At 35.2% G+C, this 12,810-nt stretch overlaps 2 pseudogenes; both read right to left on the bottom strand.

Annotated features, from left to right (window-relative positions):
• Positions 1-718: 718 nt before the first annotated feature.
• On the bottom strand, positions 719-1,658 carry LOC129013778 (olfactory receptor 4F3/4F16/4F29-like; annotated as a pseudogene).
• A 7,998-nt stretch (positions 1,659-9,656) lies between these two features.
• On the bottom strand, positions 9,657-12,582 carry LOC129013914 (olfactory receptor 4F3/4F16/4F29-like; annotated as a pseudogene).
• Positions 12,583-12,810: the final 228 nt, after the last annotated feature.

Below are 12,810 nucleotides of genomic sequence, written 5' to 3'. Positions count from 1 at the left end.
AAATCTATCATCTAACATCTGTGTCTGAATATAATCATCTATAAAATAATAGATTGGAACAAATGAACTCTCAAATTCCAGTTCTAAATTTCCATACTTCTATTATACAATCAACAGTTCTCTAAGTAGCCAAAGGATACAGGAAGCAAGCAGATACTAAAGCAAGAGTGAGGGAAATGAAAGCAATTAGGCATTGTGACAGTTTGGTAGGTAGTTTGAGAAAAGGACATTAAGCAATTCAAAACAGAGAAAGTATAACAGTGAAGAGGAATAATACACTAACTTCCAACACTGAATTATTATAATGAACACATTCTCTGTTTGGCACCTTTTGAGAGAGAAGATTAATGAAAGTGGGAAATTCGGTGAAAAATAGCTTAGGTTTGAAACATTTCACATAGTAATTATAAAGAGAATGAGCAGACAGCCTGTCTTAACTTATAAAAAATATTATGGAGGTAAAAATACTCACTGCACAGAGTTATAGTGAATATTAAATGATTTATATTAAACATCCAGCATAGGGTCTGAAACACAGATGCCTCCAATGTTAGCTCCCTTTATCATTATTGATTAGCATACTAGAGATACACAATAACATGGTAAATGCCTAAATGTAACCTAGTACACAAAAGTAATTGAGATATAAATTTTGATGACTTTATTTTTTCCATTGTCTTCGAGTGCGGAGCTACATTTTTGTTTATCTTTAGCATAGCTAGGACATCTTCCGGTAACTCACAAGTTGATGGCAAAGTTTCTTCATTGCTGCCTTCATCTCCTTGTTCCTGAATGTATAGATGACTGGATTCAGAAAAGGAGTGAGAACTGCATCAAAGATAGCAAGAATTTTGTCCAAATGTGATGAGGGGAAGGGCCAGATGTAGAAGAAAATTAATGGTCTGAAAAATAAAACAACCACAGTGACATGAGCTGACAAAGTAGAGAGGGCCTTGGATAAACCACCTGAAGAGTGTTTCTGAACAGTGACCAGAATGAAGATGTAAGAAATAATTAATATAGAGAAAGACCCCGCAGAGATGAGTCCACTGTTGGCTGTGGCCGTGAACTCCAGTCTACTGGTCTCTGTACAAGCAAGTTGAATGAGCTGGAGGAGATCAGAGTAAAAGCTGTCCAATACGTTAGCGCCACAGAAGGGCAAGTCTATGACAAAAGCCAGTCGGGCCACTGAGTGAATGAGGCCAAGGATCCAGGCAGCAGCCAAAACTAAAATGCACATTCGTGGGTTCATGATGGTCAGGTAGTGGAGAGGCTTTACATATGGCCACATATCAGTCAAAGGCCATGGCTATGAGCAGCACCATCTCTGTGCCCCCAACAGCACGAATAAAGAAGATCTGAGTTATACAGCCCCCAAAAGAGATGGCTTTGCGTTTTCTAAAAAGGTCATAAATCATTTTGGGGGCTGCAATAGAGCAAACTCCCAGGTCAAGAAAGGAGAGATCGGCCAGCAGGAAATACATAGGGGAGTGTAAGTTAGGGTCAGAAGTTACAGAGAACACAATGAGGAGGTTTCCCTCCAGACTTGCCATGTAGAATGCAGAGGAAAAGAGGAAAAGAAGAAGCTAGATCACCCATGAGTTAGAGAGTTCCAGGAACACAAACTCAGACACCACAGAGAGGTTGGCTCCATCCATTGCCTCTGCGAGCAGAGCTGACTCTAACATTACCTGAAAAGGAGAGTAAAGAGAAAGTCAAACTTTGTGGGGAGTCTCCGATTGCATGAGTTTCAAACTGCAAGGAAAAAATATTGCTTTAACTCAAAAAGGCAAAACATCTCTATATAACTCCCTTAAACTGTAGTTGCAGAAAATAGTCAGTAACTCATTGTCACAAAGCACTGCTTCTAATTCCCTAGACTCCCTAACAATCTACAGGTTTTGATAAAAGAAGATCAGGCTAAAACAAACACTAAATGCACTGGAATAACATGACGGGAAAAAAAGAGGAAATGAAGATGAACTCATTGATTTCTCCCTCACAGTTTGTTATTCCTGGCCACTGTGCTCCCCAAACCTCAAGCAATTTCTGATGACCTTTATTTTTTTACCTTTTTTATTTCTTCCATGTGAAATATATTACCGTTATTCATACTCTCTCATGTTCAGCCTCATGCTACTGCAGTTTTATCAGAATATATTCACCTTTCCCTCATAAGGAAAGAAAATAATGTAGAAACCCTAAAATCGTCCCACTTCTGTAGCCCAGCCCAGGTGGTGGAGGTGATCACAAAGCCTGAACTGTGACAGCATATGGTGGAAAAGGAGAAGGCCAGGAAAGAGATGTATGCTGCAGGATCTACACATGAATAGAGCTCATGCAACATAGCCAAAACAATTCCACATAATTGATAGCTAAAATTCACTTGCCGTGCTTAACTTTTCATGGTTCATGGAATGGTGGAAAGACATTGCACTTGGAATCAGAAAAGTATGATCAAGTCCCCGCCCTAAGTCACGGAAATCTGACCAAGTTCTTCCTCCCATTCCCTCTACACTTGGCACACTTTTTCAACTCAGTTGTATTATTTATAAAATAAAGGGGTGGAGACAATCCTTCCAAGTCTGCCATTTCTATTATTTTATAATCCTATGCTATCCCAATATGTAATAAAGTTTACCATAATGATGGTATTTTCTGCATTGGGTAGCTCCCATATTCACCATTTCTTTCCCTTGTTTGTGGTTGTTTATAAGTCCCATATCCCCTACAAGACTCTCTCTTCACAGTGATCTCCCTCTTATCTAATTCCCTTTATGACTCAATTAGCTTGTTATATAAATCTATAATCTGCTAAACAGCAGATATTAATCTGCTGTATCATTCATTTTGCCCTTTATCATAACCATTTGTAATCAATCAATAAACATTTACTAGATGCCTCCCATGCACAATGGGCACTATTTACTTATAGAAGCATTAAAATATTTACTACTGTTAAGGATTTTACATCTGAGCACACACAAAAAATATAAACAATAAAAAATGTATAAAAATTTCAAATATAATATGATCCTAAAATTTTTGAAGTAGAAAGGATACTCATGAGCCAGGGTGATCACAGCTGTCTTCAAAAAGGAAACAGAATCTGTGCTGCACTTTAAGAGATGGATCTAATTTATTTCAATATACAGCTTCATGTCTGAGCCTAAGGAATTACTTAGACATTATCAGGGAATGTCTCCCAGTCTGGAGCACTATTTGGTGACCTTTCTGTGGAAATAATGATAACCAAAAGGCAAAACAAAAACAGTGGCCACCATGTGCAAGACACGACAATTACTGCTTCACATACACTATCTTGTTTGATATCTACAAAAACTGTGAAAGTTGGTATTATTCGATCCTTTTTACATTTAGGGACATCAAGACCAAGAGTGGAGAAGCAACAAGATAGAACAATAAGAGGTAGAAATGAGATTGATACTCTGGTCTACCTCTCAGCCAGAATGGAGAGAAAACTGCTTCTTCCTCATGACTTTCTGATTGTATGATATATCAGTCCATTTCTGAATGTCCCATGTTCTAGCCTCAGCACCCTAGGCAGATATAAGTGAAAGAGAAGGAGATAGCTTTGTCCTTAAGTATTCAGAGCATCTAGGTTTCTTAAGCTACTTCAAATGCATGCATAATTTATCCCGGCTTTTTAAATAAACATAGTAGCAGAAGGTGAATTTGTATAATACCTGCAGCTCAGAGCATCCTGGTTGAGTTCCCAGACAGCCATTATCTTGATCCACATAAAATCCTTCAGCTTTCCGTAAGAGACACAGTTTCTACTATAATCTAATGAATGAAGAAAATAAAGGTGTTCTGTTTGCATGTCAAGAAAGAAAGTAAAGCCCAGAACTAAAGCAAATCAGATTCTATTCGCACTTACAAGATTGCCTCATAGTCGTGCTAACTCCCTTTTTTGGACTGCAACTTTAGATAGCAATGAGGTTTTTTTAAAAAAAAGAAATAAAAGTAATTTTAGATTCTGATTTGATGTCCTTTTTCTTCTCATTTGTATTGATTCTTGCTCATTAAGCTCATCATTTGTAAAAGGTACATTTAATTAATTTCTATACAAAACAAACCTGTCATCAGAAACATCTATTCAATACTGACCCTTGAGGACTTGAGCACTGTAAGCCAATACCCCTAGGCCATTTCTATGTTTGCCACCAATGTGTTTACTTAAAGACCAAAGGTGTGTCTATTTACAAAGATTTAACCACATTCAACTGTGGTTAGAACTACCATTGCCTCATGCACAAACTATAAAAATGCTATAACTGTGAAAGATATGGCTAATTGGTACACAGGGAGTACTGACCAAATGATACTGTGGAGACTTGGGATCACCAATATCCGTTCATTTATCCAAGGGAATTGTCACCCAGAATCCTGGCAAGCCAACAGAGAAAGCTGTAAGTGAATCGCAAACGGAGGGAAAAAGAGATCAAAAACATAAGGCTAATATAAAAGGCCTAAAGAACATAAGTAATAATGTAGATCTAAGTAACATCACACTCTGCAAAACAGATTATTCCTTTTCTTCAAGTATCCACAGAGACCACATATGTCACCATATATTATACCACAAGAAATCTCAAAAATTGGAAATAGTACAAATAACATACTCTAATCACAATCCCAGAAAACTTGAATTTAGTTTAAAAAGAGGAATAGAGGGGAAGAAATCCAAAACATGAAATAACTGTTCATAGATATATCAAAGGTAAAAATAAAAGCTATAAAAATATCCTGTGAAAACTGAGAAAACTTGAAAATAGACTGTGTATCAGATGGTGTTAGTGACTTTGTATGCATTTTGTTAGACAAAATAATAATTTTTAAGATATTTGTAATTATACAAGATTGGAGAAAATGTTCATCAATGAAGAAGTAGCTAAATAAATTATAGAATATATAACAGAATAATTTGAAACAATGAGAAAAGCTTGGGAAAGCTCTCTTTGTACAGATATGATATGCCTCTGAATAGCAGGAAATCATTTATATTTTTTTAAATGAAAGGACAAAACAATATTTATATATGCACAAGCAATCAAATATAAAGAATAAAAAAGAAAAAAATTACAATGCTTACCTCTGGGAAAAGGAATTGGATATCTGAATAACCTCTTAAAATTTTTGAATAGAAAATTTTTATCTAGCAATTTTAATTTTAAAAATACAAAGAAAGAATACTCCAAAGAGTTTATTTTATGAATTCATCCTCTCTAGTTAGTGCCAGAGCAGTAGTATTTGAATTTAATATTTCCTCCAAACTTTTGGAGGAAAGTTAGGGATGGGAGGAGACTCCGGAAAAGTCCGAGATTTAAGCACAAAATTTTAAAGTGAGAAACACTTTGGAAAAAATACACACAAAAAAGCAAGAATTAAAAGAAAAATACAAAGATGTGAATTTTCTGAGGGTTAATCTCTAAACTTAGCACCATTCCATTAAAGTATCATCAAGTTTCTCTGAGGCGTTAAATTGATTATAAATTTCATTTGAAAGAACAAGTAAGAGCTGTGAAAACCTGAAAAGGGAAATTGATGGGGAGGAAGAGGAGGAAGGAAGCCTTAACAGATAATAAAATATTTTAAAGACTCCTATAATGTTTTTTAAAATTACAGGAATAAACAAATGGATTACTGGGACCAAATAGAAAATGTAGAAACATCCCAAATTGCCACCGGAAATTTAATATTCAATAAAGATAACCTCTTATATCAGTTGATATGGACATTTTAATAATTGACCTGAGGATACTAGAGAACTATATGTAGAAAAGGTTAAATTAGACCAACTTCTGGCACTACACCAAAATAAATTCCAAAGGATGCAGAAGTCTAATGACGTTTTAAATGAACAAACAGGAATTAGAAGAAACGTAAGCAAATTCCTCTATAATCTGCAAGTAGAGAAAATACTTCTAACTCTAACTCAAAATCCAGACGGAAGACAATGGAGATGCATCCTAACAATATTGTAAAGAAAGAAAAATGTGTCAACTAAAAATTATTTACATAGCAAAAATCTTTCAAAATTGAAAGCAAGCTTTCAGTTCAAAATAGAATTAAACTAGAAATCAATAAAAGAAAGATAGCTGGAAATTCTAAAACACTTGGAGATTAAACACACACTTCTAAATAACACAAGAGTCAAAGGAGAAATCTCAAGAGAAACTTAAAAATATTTTAAACTAAATGAAGATGAAAATACAATGTATTAAAATCTGTGGGATGTGGCAAAAGCCATGCTTAGAGGGCAATGTATTGGTCTTAACGCACATAGTTGAAAAAGAAGCTTTAAAATCAATAATCCAAGCTTCAACTCAGGACACTAGAAGATGAGTAGATTAAATACAAAGTAAGCAGAAAAAGGAAATAACAAAAATTAGAGTAGAAATCAATAAAAGTGAAAATAGGAAACCAATACAAAAAATCAAGGGACAATTGTATCCTCAAATTAGACAAATGTGCCGGGCGTGGTGGCTTACACCTGTAATCCCAGCACTTTGGGAGGCTGAGGCAGGTGGATCACCTGAGATCAGGAGTTCGAGAGCAGCCTGCCCAACATGGTGAAACCCCGATTCTGCAAAACTACAAAAATAGCTGGGCGAGGTGGCACATGCCTGTGGTCCCATCTACTTGAGAGACTGAGGCAGGAGAGTCACTTGAACCTGGGAGGTGGAGGTTGCAGTGAACCAAGATCATGCCACCACACTCCAGCCTGTGCAATGGAGTGAGACTCTGTCTCAAAAACAAACAAACAAAAAAAAGATAAATGCTACATTAATGTTTGGGTGGTAAGATTCTGTTTTGAAGTCCAAAATTTGCAGATATGCCTATAGTTTTTTGGAGTTTACTACTTTCTTATACTGTATCATTAATGTAGTAACTTAAATTACTACATATTTTATGATTTTTCTGTATTTTGTAAGAAATTTGCATCTTTGATTTGATGTAACAAAGGTTTTAATGTAATTTGTTAGATTTTTGCATTTTTTTCATTACTGTTACACTTTAACCCGACTGAAGGACTGATTCTTATGTCATTGTATTAGTATTGTGAATAATCATGTGAAATGTTTTGAGACAGAGTACTATATTTGTGAATATAATTTGATGGCTTCTTTTCCTTAGTGAAAACCTTTCCATCAGTGTGGGAAACTAAGAAATCGCTTTCTGCTGTATGATCTAGCATTCATTGTAGATTAAAGCTTATTTTTCTGTGAATAAAACTTATTCAATAAAATACTATTCTTTAAAATGAAAAAACCAACAAAACCAAAAGCTGGGTTTTTTAAGCATCAATAAAATCAATAAGCCTCTAGCTATGTTAACTGAAAAAAAAAAGAGAGAAAGGACACAAATTAATAATATCAGAAATGAAAGAAAAACTACTACAGATCCTGCAGACATTAAAAAAAGAAATACTATAAATAACGCTATGCCCACAAATTTGATAACCTGGATGAAATGAACCAATCCCTTCAAAGACACAATCTACAAAAACTCACACAAGAATCCGAATACGTCTGTGTCTGTTAAAGACATTGAATCACAATTTCTTTATCCAATCATCCATGATGGACACTTAGGTTGATTCGTGTCTTTGCTATTGTGAATAGTGCTGTGATCAACATGCAAGTGTAGTTATCTTTTTGATAAAATGATTTCTCTTCCTTTGAGTAGTTACCCAACAGTGGGATTGCTGGATCAAATGATACTTCTATTTTTAGTTCTTTGACATCTCTCCATATGTTTTCCATAGAGCTTGTACTGATTTACATTCCCATCAATAGCATATAAGCTTCCCCTTTTCTCCACATCGTCACCAATATCTGTTATTTTTTAACTTTTTAGTAATAGCCATTCTCACTGGAGTAAGATGACAGTGGTGGTTTTAATTTGCATTTATCTAATGATTAGTGATGTTGAGCATTTTTCATATGCGTCTTGACGATTTGTATGTTTTTTAATGTCTATTCATGTTTTGCCCACTTTTTGATGGGTTTATTATGTGGGAATATATATATATATAGACATACACACTCACACACATGCACACACAATGGAATACTATTCAGCCTTAAAAAATAATGAAATCATGTCTTTTGCAGCAACATGTATGGAGCTGGAGCTGGAGACCATTGTCTTAAGTGAAACAACTGAGAAACAGAAAGTCAAATAGCACATGTTCTCACTTATAAGTGGGAACTGAATAAGTTGTACACAACATAGAGTGTGCAATAAATAGACAACAGAGACTTGGAAGGATGGGATAGTAGAAGTGGGGTGACGGATGAGAAATTACTTAATGGGTACGATGTATATCATTCAGGTGATGGTCACACTAAAAGCTCAGAATTCACCACCATACAATATATCCATGTAACAAAACTGCACCTGTACCCCTTAAATTTACATAAATTAAAAAAAAACAAAGAAATTCAACTAATAATTAATAATCTTCCAAAACAGAAAAGTTTCAGACCCAGACAGACTCACTGGTAAGTTCTACAGTCTCCTCCAAAAGATAGAAACACATCCTAACTCATTCTTATAAGGCCAGCACTACCTTGATACTGAAACCAAACAAAGATATTACAAGAAAAGAAAACTACAGACCAATATGTCTCATGAACAAATATGCCAAAATTTTTAGAAAAATATTTGCAAATTGAAGCCAGGCGCAATGGCTCACGCCTGTAATCCCAGCACTTTGGGAGGCCGAGGTGGGCGGACCACGAGGTCAGGAGATCAAGACCACGGTGAAACCATCTAAAAAAAAAAAAAAAAAGAAAGAAAGAAAGAAATTTGCAAATTGAATCCAAAGTACAGTCCTTCTTCTTTATCCATGGATTCCATATCTGTAGATTCAACCAACCTCAAATCAAAAATATTCAGAAAGAAAAACAACAAAAAATAATAATACAACAATAAAGAGTAATACTAATTTATAAAAAACAATAGAGTTTAACAACTATTTACATAGCACTTACATTGCAGTAAGCATTATAAACAATCTAACTTAAAGTACAGTCATGTGTTGCATAACAAGGGGGATGCATTCTGAGAAATGCATCATTAAGCAAATTTGTCATTGTGTGAACATCACAGACTGCACTTACACAAACTAGATGCTATAGCCTGCTGCACACCTAAGCTATACATTAGGGCCTGTTGCTCCTAAGCCACAAACCTGTATAGCATGTTACTGTACTGAATATTGTGGGCAACTATTAAGTATTTGTGGGTCTAAACATATCTAAACATAGAAAAGTCACCATAAAAATTTAGAATACAAGGCACCATGAATGAAGCTTGCAGAGCTGGAAATTGTTCTGGGTATATCACTGAGCAAGCAGTAAGTGAATGTGAAAACTCAAGACATTAGAATACACTGTTGCATATTTTGTAAACATTGTAGACTTAGGCTACACTAAATTTATTTTTTAAATATTTTTATTTCTTCAATAATAAATTAATTTCAGTTTACTGTAACTTTTTACTTCATACACTCTTCCATTTCTTTTCAACTTTTTGACTCTTTTGTAATAACAGCACAAACGTGTTGTATAGCTCTACAAAAATGTTGTTCCTTTATATTCTTATTCTGTAAGCTTTTTATTTATTTATTTATTTTTACTCTTCAAACTGGAGAGGTAAAAGAATTCCCACCCTATATGGTAGGTGGTTTCTGAGAGCAGTCATATGATCAGATTCACATTACAGAAAATCCCTCTGGTGGCTTTTTTTGTTGGAGAGATTCTGGGAGGAAGGGGAGGCTGCATGCCCAGAGACCGATTAGGAGGTGAGGAATAAGAGATCCTGGGCCAAGGAAATGACACTGAAAAGGAAGAGAAAGGGACAAATGCAAGCAATATTAAAAATAACAGACAAGATTCTAGTAGATTGGAATAAAATCTGTGTCCCCAAGATTCTAGCTTTAAAAAATTGGGTGGTATCACCAATCTAGGTGAGAATGCAGAAAACCCCAGTTTCTACAGGGAAGGTGACAAGTTTCATAAAAGTTATATATGGAATTGCTCTTTCAAGTTATGTTGTCTGGAGTTCACAAAAGAAACCAAGACTAGTGTTAGAAATATGGGAGGATATTTCAGACACATGCAACACTTAGGATGAAAGTTTTCAATGCATAAAATCAAGGGGTACAAAACAGGAATGCCACGACATCTTTTCTCAAGTTCAAGAGGGTTCAATCTTATAGCTAAGATTCAGTGGCAAATTTGTCTGGGGGAGAGGGTGAAGATTTGTCAGAAATATTCATTTCAGCCTTTACCATTTTGCTTCCAATTTCTTACTAACAGCCCTGCCGCTACAAGGATTTATTGCTACAGGTCATTCTGGAGCTGACGAAGAGCAGGCCAGTTTCCTAACAGGTTGTTTAATCCACACTTGAATAATAGTAGATTCATATGACAGCTGCTCCTACTCATTTGGTAACCCAGAGAAGCACTGAAATACTCTCTTTGAGCAATTATTTATACTATTTTTGAGTAGTATACTTTTTTGAATAATTACATAAAATTTATTTTATCACGTGGAAAGTGTAATGTATTTCTTCATTATAGCTTTATATCTCTTCATTTATAGACAGTTTTGTAATATATTTTGTAATTTCTACACTTTGTATTTGCTTTTCTTTAAGACAAGGTCTCATTCTATCACCTAAGCTGGAGTGCAGTGGCGCAATCATATGTATCATTTGCTCTTTATTTAGTTATGAACCTGGTTCACATAAAATGGAAATATTTTGCATTTTTATTTATTAATAAATCAGTGTTTCTTCTTTTCATCTCCAAAATATTTAATCCATTTATAATCATTTAATATTTATATACTTTTCAATATAAAAAATAACTATTGGTTATAAAATAATTGGGAAAAAATAATTATGCACATTATGTGGTATAGGAATTTACATCTTCTGGTCTCAAAATGTTTTCTTGGTTAATAATATTAAAGTTTCCTGAGTTGTCTCTCTATGATTTTCCTCAAATTTTACCTTCCAATTATAACTAAATCTAAAAATCTTAGTGTTAACTAAATCTGTGTGTTGGTGAACAAATTAAGATGGTAAAAGACATGTACCCTGAAACCTAAAGTATAATAATAATAAATTTTAAAAAAGATGGTAAAAGCCTCAAATGCTCAAAGCTGTCTAAGCAATTATCTTCATTTTGTTTTTTCCTCAGTATATAGACACTGAGAAACTCCAAACACATGAATATAGGTACACATGTGAATTAGAAGAGATAAGCCTTTGAGAATCCATGCCATGGACAACAGCATCCAAAATGTGGTATTAATGGGAAATGTGCCCAGTTTGTGAGATTTTAGCAATCGCCATCACCAAAATCTTCAAAAATAAACAAGGATGCTACATTCCAAGAGTGAATTCATTCCTCATCGATACTTTCAGGATCTTAAAACAAGGGTTCCTATGAAGAACTGACCAGATCAGAACAGAATCCGTTGAGGAGAGATTTCACAGTAGATACTGAAAATGCTAACTCAACTAAAATGATTTGTGAAATGTTCCATTAAAACGATTGATTTCCAAGAATAGTCAAGATGAATCTGAATTTCTTGGACTGGGTGAAAAAGAATTCTGCCTGATACTTAAAGCCCTAAGAAATAGTCTCCTCATTGCCACCTTCATGTCCTTATTTCTAAATTTATAGATGACAGGATTCATAAAAGGAGTAATAACGACAGTAAAGATAGCTAGAAATTTATCTACAGGTAAGGTAGGAAATGGCCACACATAGAAAATAATGCAAGGACCAAAGAAGAAAACCACAACAGTGATGTGAGCTGTGAGAGTGGACAGGCCTTGGAGGACCCTCCTGAAGAGTGTTTACGAACTGTGAGCAGAATAAAGATGCAGGACACAATCAAGATGAAGAAAGTGTCCGTGGAGATTAAACCACTGTTGGCAGCGACCAGAAACTCCAGTCTGTATGTGTCTGTACACGCAAGTTTGATAAACCGAGGAAAATCACAATAAAAACTATCCATTTTGTTGGGGCCACAGAAGGGTAAGTTTACAACAAAAGCCAGTGGGGCCACAGAATGGATGAGTCCAGTGGTCCAAGCAACAGCCACAAAAGAAATGCACATTCTTAGGCTCATGATGTTCAGGTAGCGGAGGGGCTTACAGATAGCAATACACCGATCATAGGCCATGACTATGAGCAGCACCATCTCCGTACCACCAACAGTGTGAATAAAGAACATCTGAGTAGTGCATCCTTTCAAGGAGATGACTTTACATTTTCTGAAAAGGTCATAAATCATCTTTGGGGTTGCAATGCTGGAAACACCTGTATCAATGAAGGAGAGATTTGCCAACAGAAAGTACATCGGGGAATGTAAGTGATGGTCTGAGATTATAGTAAGCATAATGAGAATGTTTCCCAGCATACTTGCTACATAAAATACTGTGAAAAACAGAAAGAGGAAAATCTGAATCTCCCAAGAACTCGTGAGTCCCAGCAAGAAAAAATCAGACACCACTGAGTGATTTTTCTCCATTCATCAACTTCATGTGCAAGGCTGACCCTGAAGTTATCTGAAGAATGAAAGAGGAAGAAAAACATAATTTTTAAGTTGAAATTGACATTCTGGCTATGGAATAATTACACAAATGCCTATTATTCTGCTCAAGAGTACTAGAATTTACATAGTACAAGATTCATGCAGAGCCAGCCCCAGAATTGTTTCCACACCTAGACATTTGGTATTCTTTAATCATGCAGGCTC

Source organism: Pongo pygmaeus, chromosome 16 (genome assembly GCF_028885625.2).
Source record: "Pongo pygmaeus isolate AG05252 chromosome 16, NHGRI_mPonPyg2-v2.0_pri, whole genome shotgun sequence".
Lineage (NCBI taxonomy): Eukaryota > Metazoa > Chordata > Mammalia > Primates > Hominidae > Pongo > Pongo pygmaeus.
Note: the sequence above shows the minus strand (reverse complement) of the source record. Positions and strands in the feature narration are given on the sequence as shown.